Source organism: Macrotis lagotis, chromosome X (genome assembly GCF_037893015.1).
Source record: "Macrotis lagotis isolate mMagLag1 chromosome X, bilby.v1.9.chrom.fasta, whole genome shotgun sequence".
NCBI classification, from domain to species: Eukaryota; Metazoa; Chordata; class Mammalia; order Peramelemorphia; family Peramelidae; genus Macrotis; species Macrotis lagotis.
In genome coordinates this window covers 587328075-587348664 of record NC_133666.1, presented here as the reverse complement: position 1 = coordinate 587348664, position 20590 = coordinate 587328075, and the positions used below count along the sequence as shown (strand labels likewise).

The 20590-nt window shown below is 35.4% G+C and overlaps 1 protein-coding gene across 5 annotated transcripts in view; it reads left to right on the top strand.

The window, feature by feature from the left end:
- The window catches only part of TMEM65 (transmembrane protein 65), an 85773-nt gene that overhangs the window by 64607 nt on the left and 576 nt on the right, over window positions 1-20590 (top strand). For 3 of the 5 annotated variants that reach the window (XM_074201654.1, XM_074201653.1, XM_074201652.1), the window contains one exon: window positions 1-20590. This exon is cut by the window's left edge and continues 17873 nt beyond it. The gene's annotated coding sequence lies outside the window, so the exon portion shown is untranslated. The other 2 variants (XR_012471650.1, XR_012471651.1) reach the window with 2 other exon arrangements.

Genomic DNA, 20590 nt, shown 5'->3' with positions numbered 1-20590 from the left:
ACCTAGGTCTTCCCAATCATTTCTGAAATCATTCTCCTCATCTTTTTTTTAAAGCACAATTGTATTCTTTTATAAACATTTGTTCAGCCATTCTCCAGGTGATGGACATTCCCCCAATTCCCAATTCCTTGCCATTGCAAAAAGATATACTATGATTTTTTTTATATGGACCTTTTCCTTTTTCTTTGATTTTTTTGGGGATACAGACATAACAGTGATATTATTGAGTCAATGAGTATGCAAAATTGTATAGTCCTTTGGGCATAGTTCCTAATCGTTCTCCAGAACAGTTGGACCCATTCACAACTCCACTTATTTTTCCACATCCCTTCCAGCACTTGTTATTGTACTTTTCTGTCATATTAATCCTGTGCTAGTATCTCCCATTTTGCACCATTAATTCCAAATATTTTAAGATTGAGACTATAAGAGTATCTTTGTATTGCTTTTTCTGACCACCATATGAACACTTGCCCGGTGTGAACTCTTCATAAAATAGCATTTTTTGCTAAGTATACTTTAGGCATTAGAACAATGTGGTCTTTCCATAAGAGTTGCACTCTGTAGTAAAATTTGAATGCTTGGCATTTTAGTTCAAGAAAGGACCTCAGTGTCTTGTATCTTATCCTGCCAGATGATCTTCAGAATCTTCCTAAAACAATTCAAATGGAAATAATTCATTTCAGGGATACACGGCACAGGACTGCCCAGCATGGCATACCCTCATTAAAGAAGGTGCTGTGCTCTTTGAGCAAAACAAAATTTTAGTAATTTAAAAGAAAAATGAGATGGGCAATTTTAAAGAATTCACCCCAAATGTTCACATGAACTACAGTTTCCAACCTGTAGTAGATTATTCTGGGATCATATTAGTCCGATCAGTCATAGTCAGACACGTTGCAATTTGATTCTAATATAACGATGTCATTTTGGTTATCTTTGAGAATGAAGGACAACAACCAACCAACCACATGAGTCAATCTGATAGGTGTGAGTTGATATCTCAGAGTTGTTTTAAATGTGAATTTCTCTATTATTCATGATTTAGAGCATTTTCCCCTCATGACCTTTGATAGTTTTGATTTCTTCTTCTGAAAACTACTTGTTTATATCCATGGACCATTTATCAATTGAGGAATGGTGCTTATTTTTATAAACTTGGTTCAGAAGTTTCCTATGCCTATTATAGCTAGTTTTGTTATCAATTATTATTAATTCAGGTAAAATCTGAACCTATGTCTACCTAACCCTGAGTGTGGCATTATTGTTTGTTTGTTTTTAGGATTTTGCAAGGCAAATGGGGCTAAGTGGCTTGCCCAAGGCCTCACAGCTAGGTAATTATTAAGTGTCTGAGACCGGATTTGAACCCAGGTACTCCTGACTCCAAGGCCAGTGCTTTATCCACTATGCCACCTAGCCACCCCATTGTTTCTTAATCTAATTGTTTTCCTAAGTAATTCTATGTATTTTATTTTATTCATTTAAATACATTATTCTGAGGAATCTATGGTCTTCACTAGAATGTCCAAGGAGTCCATGACACAAAAAATGTTAAGAATTCCTAATCCCTAATTTAGTTTTTCAGATAAGAAAGTAACACAGAGATACAAAGTCACACAAAAGGGTGCCATATCAATGATAAGCATCTAGGAATCTACAACTTTTGAGAATTTCCCCCCCCCTTAAATTAAAAGTATAGGTTTGAGGTAGACTTCCAAATGATGTGATTGTTGGATAAAAATAAATTCCTGGATTGCACCCAAGTCATTCTTATTTGTCTTAGTATTTTTGGAAATAAAGGGTTAAGTGGCTTGCCCAAGGCCACACAACTAGGTAATTATTAAGTGTCTGAGGCCGGATTTGAACCCAGGTACTCCTGACTCCAGGGCCGGTGCTTTATCCACCACACCACCTAGCCACCCCTGTCGATCCTTTTTCAACTGCAAAGACCTTATCTGAGATAGAAGAGAGAGAGAGAGAGAGAGAGAGAGAGAGAGAGAGAGAGAGAGAGAGAGAGAGAGAGAGAGAGAATGAGAGAGAGAGAGAGAAGGAAATTAAATGAAATTGGAGTTCCTTCATTATATAGGAAGGCATATTATAATATACTCAAGAACTTAAACTTATATTGATCAAGGGAAGCAAAAGTAGAATGGGCTAACTCAGGAGATTAGTTAGCTCTCTGTGCATGGAGGTCTTGAAGTAGCATATGATGGTTATAGACATAGTAAGGATTTGGGGGTAAGGGATATCTACTTCAGGGACTGGACTATATGAATCACAATATCAGAGTTGGGAGCAACCTCTAGGGTTACCCAGTTCAACTCTTGCTTGAGCAGGTGTCTCCTTTGATAATATAACTAGTTAACATTTGCAAGGTTCTTTATGTTTTCAGTCTTATCTCATTTCATCCTTACAATGATTTCAAGGCTCGGAGTCAGGAAAATCAGAGTTTAAATCTAGCCGCAGATATTTATTTATTGTAGGACCTTGGTTAACCTCTGACTGCCTCAATTTCCTCATCTACAAAATGGGTATAATAATAGCAACTATTTTCTTGTGAACGTAAATGGGACAATTTTTAAAACTCTTAAACTTTACAAACTTTAAATCACTAGATAAATTCTATTATTATTATAATTTATTATGAGTACAATTTTTAATCTCATTTTACGGATAAGGAAACTTAGGCAAAGAGTTTAATTGACTTACTCAGGGTGCAGTAGATAGAGCACTAGGTTTGATGGTAGGAGGATCTAAGTTTAAATATAGACACTAACTTTGTGACCTTGGGCAAATAATTTAATTTCTGTTTCCATCAGTTTCCTCATTTATAAAAGAAGGTAATTATATCATCTAACTTCCAGGGTTGTTGCGAATATAAAATGACAAGATATTTATAAAACACTTTATAAGCTTTCAAGGGCTTTAAAAATGTTAGATCTATTATTGTTAGTGATTGTTCACTATTATTAGTTTGAATTCATGTTAAATTTAAAACCAAGTCTCCTTAGACCTCAATCTGACATCCTATCTACTGTACCTCAGAGACGGAAAGAGTATACATATTACCATGACAATTAAAAAGTTACAAGAGACACAGTTTCTAGGTGATTTAATCATTTCACTTTTAAGGCAAGCATATTATTAATAAAAGATGGTTAGTTGGATATCGCTGTCAGACCAAAGATCCCCAGTCATAGTGGGGTCATAATTTATATGACCTTCAAAGAGGAGGTGTTCTGAGGGATGCCTCTTCATCTCTGATTAGTTAACAAAATGGGAGGTGGGCTATCTTGGGGGATGTGTCTTAAGTTACTCAATTCTTGGTCAAAGAGACATCAGTTTACATATCACTTTTCTTGATCATAGGGAGAATCAACATTTTTCGGGACCTGTAGGAGTAAACAAAATGAGGAAGAATACACCTTAGCTTAAACTTAGAATTTCTTTTATTAACTAATCTTGGCCTAGGTAAATCTCTAAGAGAGATTTCCTACACTGGTTTCTGGATGAGGAAGTAGGAAAGAGGAAAACGTTTGGTACTAATATAGTTGGTTATTGTGTGGAATGTAGGGCATTTGGTTTCCTTAGAATGTAAGAGGATATTGTTATATTGTTAGTTTAAAATATATATATATGATACACACACACACACACACACACACACACATACACACACATATGTATATACATAACAAAGACTGGTGTCTGCCTGTGGCTATTGTGCCTGTGTGCCGGTATGTGAGAGTAAAGCAAAAGAAAAGACCCTGCCCAATCATTGAGGTGTGAGGTCCCCTCTCCAGACATCAAGTCACCGTTCTTGGGGGAGAGCTCCATTTAGTCAAGCGTTAACCCTAGGGTCCCTGTCCTCTGAAAGTGCACCTGCTTAATGAAGGCTATACAAATTACTGTACACTCCTCTGGGCTCATTGGTATAATGACCAGGGTGGAGAAAACATTTTAGAGAATGGTATGAGGTTAGCATATTGATTAGATTGTAACCCTGACTATTCAGATCAATGGTTGACTCAAATGGGAAGAGAAAACCTTTCAAACTGAATAGAAGACTAGACATTGTTGCAATTCCATTTTCCCACTAAGGGAAATGGTCCTTTTCTGCAGAAAAATTAGTTAATTAATAAAAATCTATTTTAATCCCTCTGGACTAAATATTTATAATTGTGAGCCATTTAAAATAGTTATTAAATATAGAGGCAGCTAGGTGGTACAGCGGATAAAGTGCTGGGTCTAGAGTAAGGAGGATTCATCTTCCTGAGTTATAATCTTGTCTTCAACACTTACTATCTGTGTGACCCTGGACAAATCACTTGACCCTGCTTATCTCAGTTTTCTCAATTGTAAAATTGGAGAAGGGAATGGAAAACCACCCCAATATCTTTGTCAAGAAAACCCCAATGAGATCACTAAGAGTTGGAAATGACTGAAAAACAATAATATTAAATATGAGAGAAATATTAATTTCTCATAGCAAGGGATCATTCATCATTTAAACAACCTTGGTGATAGGGAAGCCCATAGCTTCCTTTTTTCTTTCTTTTCTTTTCTTTTTTAATTCATTTAAGGCAGTGGGGTTAAGTGACTTGCCCAAGGTCACCCAGCTAGGCAATTATGAAGTGTCTGAGGCCGAATAAGACCATAACTCCTGAGGCAGTCCATTCTATACTTCTAGACAACTCTAATTATTAGGAAGTTTCTCCTTGTTTTGAACTAGTTTTCAACCATTGCTCCTAATTCTGTCTTCTGTGCCCAAATAGAACAAATTTAGCCCTTCTTTATTTAGCTATCTTTGACTATTTAAAGGACTGTCAACATATCCCTCCAGGCTTTCCATTTTTTCAGACTCTATATCACTTGTTTCCTCAACAGAGCATTATATGACATGGTCTATTTTCTCCCCCATCCTTGTCACTCTCCTCTGGACTTACTTTATCTTGTCATCGTGCTTCCTAAAATATATCACTCAGAACTGAACTTGAAAGTCCAGATATGATCTGATTCTGGCAGAGAACAGTGAGAATGACACTTACACCATTCTGGACAGCAAGGCGTTACTAATTCAGACTAAAGGTTGCATTAGCATTTCTGACTGCCATGTCACACGGTTGACTTCTAGTACACTGAAGCTCTCAGATATTTTAAAAATACATTTTATTGATATATTTTATTTTTACATTATTTACATTTCTGAAGGTATTCTTTTTCTCTCTCCACCCCCCTGCCCCAAACATCCTATACCCAGGGAACTATCCTTTATAACCAAGAATAATAAAAAAGAAGGAAAAGACAGTTCAGGAAAACTAATTAATGTTTTAAAAGTCTGAAATTGTGTGCAGTGCTTCACATCCACAGCCTCCCCTTCTGCAGAGAATCAGGGGATCTCTTCTTTGGAACCATACTTGATCACTACAATTGGGCAGCATTCGTTTTGATTATTTTGTTGTTACTGTTTCCATTTACATTGTTGTAGTCATTGAGGAGATTGTTTCCCTGGTTGTACTTCATTTTCTGTCAGTTGATATAAGTATACTTATGCTTTTCTGTACTAATCATATTCATTAATTCTTACAGCACAGGAATATTCCATTATATTTATATGCCACAACTTAGCTGTTCCTCAAGCAATGCCATATATTTTGTTTTCAGTTTTTATTTCTATAAGAAAATGCTGCTATAAATTTATTGTCATATTTGTTCCTGTTCAGTTGTGTCTAATTCATCGTGATTTCATTTGGAATTTTCTTAGCAAAATGTTGGAGTGGTTTGCCATTTTCTTCACTAGCTCATTTTGCAGATGAGGAAATTGAGATAAACAGGGTTGAATAACTCTCCCAAGGGTCACAATCTAGTGTGACTGAGGCTGGATTTGAACTCTCAAAGATCAGTGTTCTTGTGTGTCTATCAACAGGCAACCATTTGAAGTGCATTCCATTTGATGTTTAGCTTATTTTACAGTAAGGCCTCGTGCTCTGAATTGGATCCTAGCTAAGTGCACATTTGATAATTGTATTCCAGTTTCCAAAAAATCACTTCCCACTGGGAGCAGCAAACAAATAGCAAATGTGACTAATGCGAGTTTGCTTTCCAATAAAATCTCCAGCAGAAGTATTTACTGAGTGGCCTCTAGTGAGTCCAGGAATAAGCTAGCTGTCTTGTAGGTGGAGATACAAAAGAATTACAAGACCCTGTCCTCAAAGATTTCCATCTCTCAGAAGGTCAAGAGAAATAAATGAAGAGCTTGTGGTGTGGTTTATTATGCTGTCACAGTGTCAGAACTGAAAGAAAACTTTCACATTTTCTAGCCCAGTCCCCTCATTTGACAAAGAAAGAAACTGAAACCTAGAGAGTGGAAGTTCAAATATTTAAAGTTATTGAGCAACCTTCCAAAAGTTGAAGCTGTAATCCTATATTCATAAATCATAACCAGTTCTAGATTAATAAAGAGTTTGGTGTATAGTAATTTTTGATACATCCATGTTTTTGGTCCAATAAATTTCTCAGTAGATTATAAAATCTTCTGGTATCACTTGAGGTCATTTTTACTTTACTGCTGTCATCTTTTTAAAAATTAAAATATTTTAAAACCTAGGAGGTAAGGATACTAATTTTAAAGGAAAAAAGAATTAACTCTGTTGAGGCTGATCATCATATGAAATGATTTTGTTTCTCTATTTTTCTAATATGTAGTAGAAATAATATATAGATTATTTTACTTAAGTCTTTCTACCCTTTTTCCATTTTGAGTAAGGTATTAATTCCTTCTCCTTTCCCCAACAGTAACAACAAAATCCTACCAAACTAGACTCCAAAATATCAAAGTGCTAGTGAGATAGCACCAATTCGGAACTTCTGACAGCTTGGGAAGAGTGATACAATAAGCTTTTTTATTGTGTATTAAAGTTTGCAAAGTGCTTGTTGAGTGTCATTTGGTTCTCACTGAAGCCCTGTGAGGTAGGAATAGATAAGGACACTGAAAATGAGAGTTTTGTCCAGGGTTGCACAGCCAGCCCGTAATAATTGAGGGAGAATTTTAATTCATCTATTCCTGGATCTTAGTCAGCTAGCATTTATTAAGTGCTTACTGCTTCCCAAACACTGTATTAACTGATGGGGATACAAAGAAAGGCCAAAAAAACCCCAACAACAACAACAAAACAACAGTCCCTGATCTCAATAATCTTACAGTTTAATGTAATGCTTCTTACAATTCAAGCAGTAGAAAATATTAAACCTTACTTGCTGAAGACAAATAGAAGCATTCAGCCACTATTTATAGTTCAACAGCTCTTATGAGCACTTTAATGGATGCTCTAATGTGGAATTGAGGACTTTATTAACCGCAATATATTTTAAAGTAAAATACCAATGATTTGCAAATTTTTCTGGACCACTGTCAACTGTTTAAGAGAGATTACTGATCATGTCTATCACTGAAAGTCGTAGCCATCAAGAGGTTAAAAATAGAATCCAGGGGCAGCTAGGTGTTGCAGTGGATAGAGTACCAGCCCTGGAGTCAGGAGGAACTGAAGTCAAATTTGGCCTCAGACACTTAATAACCACCTAGCTGTGTGACCCTGGGCAAGTCACTTAACCCCATTGCCTTGCAAAAATAAAGCAACACCCCCCCCAAATTTCTGAATCAGAAATCCCCAAGAAGTAAAATCCTTTTATGATCACTCTTTTCTCCCCATTTTTAGGTGCAAATGACTGTAAATCATTTGAATGTATAGAAATTTTGTGAATTGGAAAAGGAAGTTTATTAAGATGAAGCTGGGTTTCTAAACACTTAAACCTCCAAATAATACTTCATTCTTTTGCCTGAAGTGTGACTACATGTATGGCATGGTGTAGGAAAAAAATTCAAGCTTTGGGCAGAGAGGAGTCCTAGATGATTCCTTAAATCTCTTTCAGTTGAGTTAGATGCTCAAGGAATTCTTGTAATCTGAGAGATTTATTAGCTACAGCACATTCTAAAGTTACATACTAATGATTTTTTAGGTTTTCTGGACCACTCCTAATCCTCTGTTATCATGGAATAATCAAAAGGTCTTTCTTATTAGAGGCAACGAAGTGATGCAATAGATAAAGCACTGGCCCTAAGGTCAGGAGGACCTGACTTCAAATATGGTCTCAGACATTTTTTGATTGTGAGACCCTGGGCAAGTCACTTAACTCTGCCTCAAAAAAAGATTATTCTTATTATGTCCTTTAACTCATATTTAATGGCACATCTGGACAGTTACCCTCAAGTTCTGAAGAAAAATTTTTTTTTGAATCAAAGAAAGAAGTGAAATTTTTCAGTTTGGAATCCTGAGTTTATAGACTCTTTGGTGTTGCTGTTTTTAATGGTTCTTAATGTTGGTTCCAATTCTTCCAGGAATCACTTAAGAAGATTCCTTTAGCTACTGAGGAGTTAGTTGAATTCTTTATTTGTTAAAAAAAATTTTCTGGGTCCTCTGCATTAATGTTTGAAATTGATTTTTTTCTAAAAAAAATAAATGTACCTGGAGTTAGAGTCAACTTCTCTCCAGGGAGTATAAGTAAGCATTGAAACATGATTTTGTTACTGCTGGAAAAAATAATGGATGTTGAAACTGAAACTATTTGAGTACAATAGGAAGGGTATATCATTTAAAAGGAAGAAAAACTCCAATACCAAATGACTTTAGAAGAATAGGTGACTTCTATAGTTTTAGTATAAGGGCAGTACTGGAGTATAGAGAGGCATATGGTAACAGATTATAAAAGAAAGTACTTAAAAATATGATATAATCAATTTACATGATGTGGGGAGCATTATATTTCTCAGAATCCCTAGACTTTGACAATGACTAAATTTCCATTTAATATGGGATTTTATGCTTATGGTGATAGTTGGTTGTATCATTAGACTTTCTCTTGTTTACTTCTAGAACTCCGAGGGACTGGAAACAGTCATCTATTAGTGTGAGAGTTGGGAAAAGAATCCTCAGAGTTTATATGGATTATAATTTTTTAATAAACAAGAGGATTAGAAAAGAGAAAGTGTAGCCACTGATTTTAGAAATCTTTTTCAAGGATTTTTGTTAACAAAAAGTTGGGGAAAGATGTATTGAGTGATAACTATCAGCAATCTAGTTAATGGTGACTAGGGAAAGTTGTTTTATTTAAAGCTGGTGGATACTTCACCAGAAGGAATAGAACCAACAAAGGGGGGAAATTGGAGATTAGAGAGAGAAATCAATCTACTAGAGCAAATTGAGGGGATGGGATCAAGGGAAAATAGGTAGTAGCTGGCCTTAGTGAGAATGGCTGTCTCTTCATTAGAGAATAGAATAACTGAGGGAATTATGAGAAATTAAGTCAAGCGCGTATATAAGGTAAGAAGGAGCAGAGAAGAGGAAGCTATCACTTTTATTCAGTGTATGGTTATCGTCATGTTAATTCTTTAATTAAAATCCTTCATTGACTCCTATTTTCTATCAAAGCATTGTTTACACTCTCCACTTGCTATTCCAAGTCCTCTTATAATATAATGCCTTCTTTTCAATATGATGCAGAGAAATCTGGTCATGGGAATGATAGATCAGTTGGAGACAAACTTTGGAAATCTTTTGTTTGCATTGTAAAGGGAATTTTCCTTCATCCTTCCACACCTGAGGGCCTGACCTTCAACCCGACTTGGATTACACTGGATTTTTGGAGCATAGGTTCTGGAAGTCCACCCAAAAGAGACCCCTCCCCAAGAGGCAAAATCTCCAATGAGGGACTTGGGTCATTCCAAGGTCACCACCCCCTCCCATGGACTCTGGGAGAGAATTTAAGGAGATCCAAGGGAGGGGTTGATCGCTTTTTACCTTCCAGTCTCCTGGTGAACCCTGGCCAGCTGGCCTGACCAATTCAATCAACAATCCATATGGTCATCTCTTAAACTCTTTATCTTTTCTATGCCCTTTATTAATACACTGTAACTTCCTTTAATAAATCTCTATTTTTCTTTCCAAAACTTGCATTCCTGAGTCTGTCACAATTTTTCGCGGGGCTGAACCAAAGCCAAGAAACGAATCAGCGGCTACATTTCCAGTCCTAAATCATGCTACTTCATAGGGTCAGTCACCTCTTGCCTCCCATCCCTTTCCTGCTTATTGCCATCGCTCATGCTGTTCCTTAAGTGAAGAATATTTTCTCTTCCTACGCCAATAATCTTCCTATCAGATTCAATCCTCTGAACTCCAACTCAAATAATACCCTACCTCTATGAAGCCTTTCCTGATTCCTCATCAATAAATTAATTCAATTCTTTTGATTCAATATGGGCAGGGCACTGAAATTGTCTTACCACCTCTCACCTCATGTAGTTACCAGTTGGGAATAAAAAATGTGTGTGTATGTATATACCAATGTATGTGTGTATATTTGTATGTATGTATATAGTGCATATACATACAAATATATAATATATATTTATATGAGAAAATAATATATTATTAGTCTTTTATAATTTGGCTCCAAAATTTCTTTCTGTATATTACATATTATTTCCCTTGACATATTTCACATTCCAACTCATTAGACCCACTTGCTCTATCTAGAATTTCCAATCTCTGTGCTTTCACATAAATTTTTTTTCCGTCCTTGGAATATCTTGTCCAGGAGACTCTTCATCTCTTGAGGAAAAGCAAGCAATGGGTTGCATTTACAGTAGTAATGAGTTATGCCAGAAATTTCTTGCTTTGCTTTAAAAGTTAAAAATTCCTTGTGTAAAAACAGCAACAGCAAAACATCACCACTAAGAAAGAAGTTCTCCATTGCATCAAAAATGGGTTCCAGTTTTGAAAACTAAAGTCATGCAGGCTTCATGAGTGAATCTGAATTTTTATCTTTTTTTCTCAATAGAGTGAAAGGAATGGATATTACTAAGGAAAAAAATTTAGGCTGACTATAATTAAATAACATAACTCCATTAAAAGTATAAGTCTTAATTAAAATTTATGGCCTTGGCAAAGTAAATGGAGCATATCTCTCAATGAGCAGATGTTGTTGATGCATGCATCATATTGGTCTGAAAATAGCCTATATTTTCCCCTCAAATTTGACTTGTCTGAAATCTGAGCTCATGTTTATTATTAGTCTCTTAAGAAGACAATGATAATTGGAAGTTGGAAGTAGAACAATGGAAAAACCCTTGATAATAAAAAATGAATAAAACATTAATTTTTTTGAAAAGTATCATTTACTTTTTAACATTTTCTTTTAAAATTTTGAGTTACAAATTCTCTCCCTTCCTCTCACCCTTCCCCCGCAACCAAATCATGTAAAACATTTCCATATCTCTCCTAAAAGAAACCAAAATAAAAAAGCAAGAAAATTCTACTTCAATTTGTACTCTGAGTTCATTAGTTCTCTCTGGAGGTGGAGAGCATTTTTCATTCATGAGTCCTTTGGATTTGTCTTCAATTATTGTATTGATTAGAGTAGCCAAATCTTTCACAGTTGATCATCTTTACAATATTGCTATTACTGTGCACATTGATCTCCTTGTTCTCATTTCACTTTTCATCAGTTCATGAATGTATTCTGATAAAACATTTATTTTAAAGAAAAAATTTAGAAGACCCATGTTAAGCATGATAAATACTTTAACATATATACCTGCACATAATATAATACATATGTGTATATATAGCAAAAGTATATATATTTTAAAGTGATCCTCTTTTGTGAGCCTGGTGTATATTTAGGGTAGATTATACATAGGCCTATAAGACATTATATTTTGAGGAGTAGAGTAGGTGTCTGTGTTAAATGGAAAAATGGAGAAAAATATGAATTTAAAAAAGACCACATAAACAGCTCAATGGAATATTTTCTGCAAAGTTCTTTAGAAAATGATTCAATATTTTAAATTCTAATCTTAAAGTCAAACATTCAGCAAATCCACAAACCCTTATTAGGTACATACTAGTTATCAGGAACTGTGCTAAGTAAGCATCAGGGATGGGAAGATGAAAACCACAGAGTACCTGCTGAAACAAGATAAGTATGTGTGTGTGTGTGTGTGTGTGTGTGTGTGTGTGTGTGTGTGTATGTGTATCTGTGTCTGTGTGTGTTGATGTATGGGTCTGTGTGTGTACTTCTTTGTGTTTGTGTGCGTCTGTGTGTATATGTGTGTTTCTGCGTGTGTCTCTGTGTATGTATCTCTATATGTGTTGGTATGCATTTATATATTTCTCTGTTTATTGGTGTATGTCTGTATATGTATCTCTGTCTCTGTGTAGATCTTTCTGTGTGTATGTGTATGTGTGAGTATCTGTGTGTGTGTGTGTGTGTGTGTATAAAAAAAGACAGAGAGAGGAGACACAGTGAGACAGAAACACAGAGACAGAGAGAAATAGGAGAGGAGTGACAGATGAGTTAAAAGAAGAGACAGAAAATATATATTCTGAAAAGACGTATGATTGTTTGGGGAGTAGGGTCCTAGCAGCTGGAAGATAAGTAAAGCTTCATAAACTGAGTTTTGAAGGAAAGCAGAGATTCCAAGAGGTAGTGATTAAGAGGGAATACATTCCAGGCATAAGTAAGGCTAATGCAAATACAGACGATGTGAAATGGAATACTATTTAGGGAAGCAGTAGAAATAGGGCAATTTCACTAGCTTGCTATTTCAGGGAGGGAATAAGCCTGGAAATGTAGGAAAAGACCTGACTGTAAGGAGATTTAAATGCCAAATGGAAGCTTATGCTTGATCCCAGAGGTAATACAAGTCATTTGTGACTTCAAGAAATTGTATCATGTGTCACAGTCACATCCTGGTAAAATCATTTTACTACACAGCATTTCCTATACCATTATCAGATGATAAAATAATAAGTCTTAGTTCAATTCACATTTGCTTGGGCATACATTTATGATCTGTGAGAACACCATGACTTTTTAGGGAAGAGATTGTTTCATTCTTTGCATTCACACCCTCAGACTCAAACCATTCCTGGCAAATAGTACTTTCAGTGTTTGTTGATTGATTGATTGTCTTTAATGTGTCTATAATCAGAAAGGGAACAAAAAACAATCAGAAGACAGACTTGAGTGAACTGACACCATCTTGTGACTTAAATACCCTTTCTATTCAATCATAGATTTGGTTCAATTTTTGTCTTGCAAGAAAACTTGATTGCATTGTTTGAATCTAGCCCTACAAGACTGGGAAGCTGGACTTCCTCTACCTGATGCTTAAAGACCCTTAAACTAAGGACCCTAGAATATGTTGCTAGTAGTCCAATCAGATCCAAAGTTTGATGCAAGAAGTTTTCTCACAGCTCAGGCTCATCATGTCTTATCTGAGAACTGGCATAATACTGATCAGTTATTATTTCCATATTTTTTTATTTGAATACAAACACTTGGGGGAAGTAGGACATTTTTTTTCTGATTTCAAGAAATTGCCTCTCATTCTCCCCTTCCCTTCCTGACTTTCACCTAGATTTGTATTCTAGTTAAATATTTTATTTAATTAGTTGATCTTATTTTAATTGTTTTACATATACATATATAAAAATCTGTCTTACTCTATATTCAAAGTCTTTGGACAAAATAGAGAATCCACTGATCCATTTATTATTCCTATTTTTCTAATAAGTCATGTATCTCAGATTGTTTCCTCAGTTATTCACCATAGAAGAAAGGGTGAGTAGAGGAACTTCTGGCTCAGAAGATGACTGTTGGTGGTGTGTATGAAGGGCCTGGATGATGACAATAATCATAATAGTTAGCTTTTATATAGTACTTACAATTATGATCTCATCTGATCCTCACAAAAGCCCTGTAAGATAGGTACTATTTTTATCTGCATTTTACAGATGAGGAAACTAAGGCTAATGGAGGTCAAGTGACTTCCTCAGTATCACACAACTAGAAAATGTCTGAAATTAGACTTGAACTCAGGTCTTCCTGACTCCAGTCCTGGAACTTTGTTGGGCCATCTAGTTGCTTTAAACCTGGAGAGTGCAAAGATCATTGTAATCCAGTAAAGGAATTTCTGGCATGGTCTGAGCCATTCATATACAGATTGGCTTCAAACATAACACTGAATTTCTTCAAGTTTTGTTAGGTAATAAAATATTAGAGGAAGCTAGAGTTTTTAACCAGAGTAGTAAATATAACCTCACATCGGGCATCAGCATAAATTGGTGGGATGTGACATTTCTTCATCATAGCAGTAAACGCTATTCATTATATTTAAAAAGCACATATGAGATATAAGAATTCTGTATGCAGACTTATTTGTACAACAAAGAGGTGTTCCCCTTAGTGGGAATTCATAAAACTAAAAGTGGTGGGAAAGCAACTGGTTGAGGACCAAAGTAGGAAAGCAGATGACAATATGTGTGATCAAGTTAGTGCACAACCTTGAACAGTTTGATGATGTATCTGTGACACAGATCATAAAGCAGGTATAGAAACAGGTTTCATTTGATTAGAAAGGGCAATTTTTAAAACATCTTGCCTGCTTAAAAGGTCAGGGAGGTTGCACAGTGGATATAGTGCCATGTCTGTAGTCAGGAAAATTAATCCCCCTGAATTCAAATCTGACCCCAGATGCTTATTAGTTGTGTGATCCTAGGCAAGTCACTTAAATCTGCCTCATTTTCTCATCTATAAAATGAAGTGAAGAAGGAAATCACTCTAGAATCTTGACAAAGAAAAGCCCAAATGGGGTCGTGAAGAATAAGACCCAATTGAACAATAAGATACATGAATGTTTTGATTAAAAACAGATTAGCAGATGAATCCTTACTTGACTTTGCTGATAGTTTTGTTCTTCCCTATTTGGCAGGAATAACAAGGAGACTTTTTTCTGAAACTAATTCTGACTAATCAAGAAAGAAAGGCTTGGTGATGCAGAGATGAGCCTTGGAAGGTACTAAACTTGCTTTCCTAGAGTTTGGGATAAGTAAGAAGGGAAATACAATCTTATAAAGGACAATCTAAGTTTGAGAGGACAGGATTTCAGAGACAGTCTTAACCCATTTCTCCATTTTTTTAGATGTGGAAATGGAGACCCAGGGAAATTAAGAGACTTTCCTGAAGCCACACATATATTAACCTGGAAGAGTGAATTTCAGAGTTCATAGATAAGGATTAGTTAGATCCCATGACCTGAGTTGTCTCAAGGAGGCACAGAGAGCAATCATTAATGACTTCAGGATATAATAGGATGTGTACAGAAGACGAAAATTAGGGAAGTAACTAAAGACAAATACAAAAAATGCATTGATTCTCTAAAAATAGTCAAGTATTTGATGGTCAGTATGATTGATAATGAGCATTCAAAAATTTTTTTTGTTAAAAACCATATTAAGAGCAAGAAGGTTAAGGAAGGGATAGATTACTTATTGGTGGATGAGAAGATGATAAAAAAAATGAAGGAAAGAATGAAGAACTATCCAACTAGTGATTTTCTTGCTTTCTTCACCAGGAAGAATATTCTTCACAATGGAAGGAAAGACCAAAATGGTTTATAGAGTTGGAATTGAAATAGGCAAGAGAATATCTTGTTTCTTGCAATGAATACAAGACTTGATAGACATGCTGATATCAGGATTTTCTGAGGCTTCTGGCAAATAGAATATGGGGCCTGGAGACAGGCAAAGATTGTCCTGATTTTAAGAAGGGAGAAGACTTATTCTTCATACTCGAGACCAGTAATATGCTGGAACAATTTCAAAGAAAAGAATCCAGGATAATGAAGGTACTGAAAATGAAGCAGCAGGATCATTTGAAGAAATTGGGGATGACTAGGCTAGAAAAAAGAAAGTCTTGAATGGCTCATTATAGCTGGAGATGGGCAAAGATTGTCCTAATTTTAAAAAGGGAAAAGACTTATTCTTCATACTAGAGACCAGAAATAAGCTGGAATAATTTCAGAGAAAAGAATCCAGGAAAATGAAGGTACTGAAAGTGAAAGCAGGATCATTTGAAGAAATTGAGTATTACTAAGGTAGAAAAAGAAATTCTTGGATGGCACATAATAGCTGTTTTCAAGGGCTATTGGGTGGAGAAAAGGACTAGATCCTGCTTGACCCAATAGGGAACAACTAAGGTAGAAATTAGAAGGAAGTAATTTTTAATTCAACTCAAAACCCAAATGGTTACCTCAAGATTTAATTACTCAGTTCCCTTCCTCTGTTTCTATGCAGGGACTAATTTGGTGGCATAAGTTCACAAAAGAAGGGAAGAGAATCTGAACTAAGATGGACGTTGAGCGCTTAATGAGAAGTAGATGAATGAGAGAGATAGATGTTCTGGGAGTGAAGAAGAATATAGAATAATGGGACAAAACCAATTTACTCCCAGGTGATGTCTTTCTTATTTAACTCCTTCAGGACTATTTGAGGACATTAAGGTTATGGAAGGGATAATTTTATTTTCTTCCTGTTGAAATGTTAACACAATCTCATTATTCAGTCCCTCCTATTCAATTGTTCAAATACAATTGACTTCCTAGGTTTCTCTTGATTCATATATTTCAAAGTTCACACTTTTCGTCAGGAATGCTAGAAGTCCTCTATACCAGTAAGGTCAAAGGGTAAATTATTCTCAGTTGCAAGTCTATAGGAGACCTGGAGTGAAGAAGAATAAAGGGGGAATGAGAAGATAATGGAAATTTTGAGATGAAGAAACGAGGACAATGTAGAAGCATTGCCTTGAAGCAGTGAGGCTGGGTTGAGATTAGCTGCTATATAGATTTACACTACATCTAGTCATCTTGTTTCAATGACTTTGACCAACATTCTTTTAGTAGGATGTGTGTGAAAGGAGGGGAAGTAGATAAGATATTAGCAGTGATCTAGGGCTGTAGTTTGGCAAAGGATGTGTGATGATAGGACATGGGAGGAAGGGATTTGAGAATGGAAGATAGTGTAGAGTTGAAGTGATTGAGGCTAGAGAGGAAAGTAAAGTCAAAGTAGGAGTTGTGAAGTTAAAGTCCAATGGGATTGGAGAAGACAAAGGCTAAGATTAAGATGAATGAGGATCAGTGAGAAATGTAATAAGAGCAGGCTATAATCATATAGAGGGGTTCTTAATCTGGGATTCACTAACTCCTTGGAAATTTCATAGAGTTTGTGAACTTTAATGAGGAAAAAATACATCTTTATTTTTCACTTCATTTAGTGAAATTTAAAATTTACTCCAATTAATTAAAAACAGAATTTTGAGAAAAAATCCAAAGGCTTCACTAGACTGACAAAGAGGGTCAAGACACAAAAAAGGTCAAGAACTCCTAGTGTAGAGGAATGGGATATTGGAGCTTTTGATCTTGGAAGTAGAACCTATGGGTGATAGGGGAATGAGAAGGGAATGAGTACTTATTAAGTTCCTATTATTCCTTAGTGAATATTATCTCATGTGGTTCTTACAACAATCCTGGGGACTGTTTTAATCTCAATTTTATGAGAGAGAGAGAGAGAGAGAGAGAGAGAGAGAGAGAGAGAGAGAGAGAGTTTAAGTGACATAGCTAATAATTGTCTAAGGATAGATTTGAACTCATGTCTTCCTGATTCAAGGTCCAGCATTCTATCCATTGTAACTCTGGGCCATTAGAGAATTCCAAGATATGACTATCTCTGTGCAAGGCTGCCATAGAGGTCATGGGATTTAAGAAAATCGAAGAACTGACAAATTAAAATGTTTGAGAAAAGCATCAACAAATAGATAGAAATCTTATACTCCCTAGTCTCAATAAAAATATCATAGGCATGGTAGAGAATGTTAAGAGAGATGGTAGCAGAGATGTCACATTGGAGGATTAGGGAAGTTATCTTGAGAGCTAGCCTTTGAGTCTGACCTTGGAAAGCGAGTAGGATTTTAACAGTAATGCAAACAACAAATGTATTCATTATCTCATTGTGGATTTTCTAGTCTTGAGGTGAAATATATTGAATCCTGAATGTGGAATAGACCTTAGTAATGTGATGATTAGCAACTCTGAGAGTATTTTTAATTAAAAAAATAGAAAAGTTAACCAAAATGGAATTGAAAACAACCTAAGTCCAGTTCTTTATCTATAAAATGGGATAATATTATTTGTATTTTCTGCTTTTAGAAATTGCTTTGGAAATCTTAAATTGCTATGTAAGTGTTACTGTTATTATTGTTAACTAATCAAGACCCAATTCTACCATAAAGAAACAGTACTAGAGAGGTAAAGAGTCCTATCAATGGTCACACAGCAAATTAGTATGGCAGAGAGAGTACTAGCACTATTCTTGATTAGGCTTTTTTCTTTTTTTTTTAAGTTTCTGCTTTTCTTTCATTTTGGGATCATTCAGGCAAAGGCTTAATGCACTGAAATAATTATGATTTTGGCCATCTGTGCTATGGTTGCCTGGCAATGGCTAAATAAAATTGTTATGATAATGATCATTGCAGAGCTTCTCTGGGATCAAGTGCCTGTCTATTAAGATCCATCTGGTAGCCTTACCTCTAGTCACTTAGTCAATGCTGGAAGCTAGTAAAGTTGCAGGAGGCAGCTCTGGACTAGTGCTTTTCAAACCTATGTTGAGTAGGGAGAATATTCTGACTCTGCTCTGATTTTGTAGTCTGGGGTTATGCAGGTAACTTTATAAGACTTAGGTTCCTAGTGGCTTTAATTGATACTGAAATTTTTAAAAAAATGATGCTGAAATTCAGGCAAAAGTAGCATATGTGTTGTCAGTGAGCATCTGGGAAAGTGATTGAATCTGGATGTAGCTGCAAAATGGATTTCAGAGTTAGGTGACCTAGGTTTGAGACTGGGTCCTACCATTGATTTGTGGTGTGATCCGTATCTATGAACTCTCTAGTTCATAAGGGTTAATATGGGGATCAAATGAGATAGTAGATATCAAGTGCTTTGAGAAACTTTTCTTAATCTCCTTCTTGGTAATGAATGACTTTCTCTTTTACATTTTACATTATATTTTGCTAACATTTCTTCTATATATTGATGATGTAATGTGTATTTTATTGGTCTGTGTTTGTATCTTGCCCCCTTACTAGGATGTGAGCTCCATGAGAACATTGCTTATGTCTAATTTTTAAAAAATACATTTTTATTTAAATCTCCTTATTTAAAAAATGTACATTTCACAGCATACCCTTCTTCTTTCCCCTTCCCAAAGAGTCATTTCTTTTAAACAAGAAAAGAAATGAGTATGGAAGACATTTCAACAGAACTAAACCACACACATAAAGAAGTCTGAAATTATATACAGTGTCTATTGGCACATTTTTAGTCCCTTTGCATATTTTGTCTTTGGATTCAACTTTGGTCCCATGATATTCATTTTTTTTATTTTTAGCATTTTCTTGTCTTTATTGTTACCTTGTGGTAGTCATTGAGTGTATGTTTTCCTGGTTTAACTTCATTTTGTTTCAGATCACATAAGTCTTCCCATGCTTCTCTTTATTCATCATATAAATCTTTTCTACTGTGCAACAATATTTAGAATATTATATCACAACTTATTTATATTCATGTACTTTAACTGTCTATTCTCCATTTCATAGACAAATATTTTGCTTACACTTATTACTAAAAATATGATGATATATTAGTGTGTGTATGAATTTGTTGTTTTCATTATTGACTTCCTTGTGATACCTAGTAGAATTTCTGGGTCAAAGGACATGGACATTTTAATCACTTTATTTCAACTTGCTTTCTAAAACAATGGATTTTCCATAAGGAGGTCTACTAGGAACAGGAGATCTTGGAATGTAATATTCCAAGAAACAAGATATAGACTTGCAACTGAGAATAACTTACCCTTTGACCTTAATGGTATAGAGGACTTCTAGCATTACTGATGAAAAGGTCAGTACTAAGTGTGAACTTTGAAATATATGAATCAAGAGAAACCTAGAAAGGCAACTGTATTTGAACAATTGAAGAGGAGGGTCTGAATAATGAGATTGTGTTAACATTTCAACAGGAAGAAAATAAAATTATCCCTTCCATAACTTTAATGTCTTCAAATAGTCCTGAAGGAGTTAAATAAGAAAGACATCACCTGGGGGGTAAGTTGGTTTTGTCCCATTGCTTGCTGCTTTTAAGAGAATAAACAGAATATGTTAGTGTAGAAAGGAAAAAGAAAGAGTTAGAACTTATTTCTTTTATTTAGGATGTGTGAGAAGAGTTTACAAACATGGAAGAAATGGGCTTTGCAAAAACTCCTTTCTTATCTGCAATTTATAAAGAAAGATAACACATATACAAAGTTTCATGTAGAAATACATCAAATTAGAGGCAGCTAGGTGATGCAGTGAATAAGGCACCAAACCTAGAGTCAGGAGAACCTGAGTTCAAATCCAGCCTCAGCCTTACTTAGCTATGTAATCTTGGACAAGTCACTTAACCTCATTGCTTTGCCAACCCCTCTCCCCTTCAAAAAAAGAAATATATCAAACTAAATAGGGAAACAAGTAGGCATGTGAGTGGGAGGGGGAGGTGGGAAGTAAAATAAAAAAGGACTATAATCCAATACAGTGACAAATGGAAAGTGACTGAACAAACTAGGTATATAAATGGAATAGAATATAATTGTATCTTTTT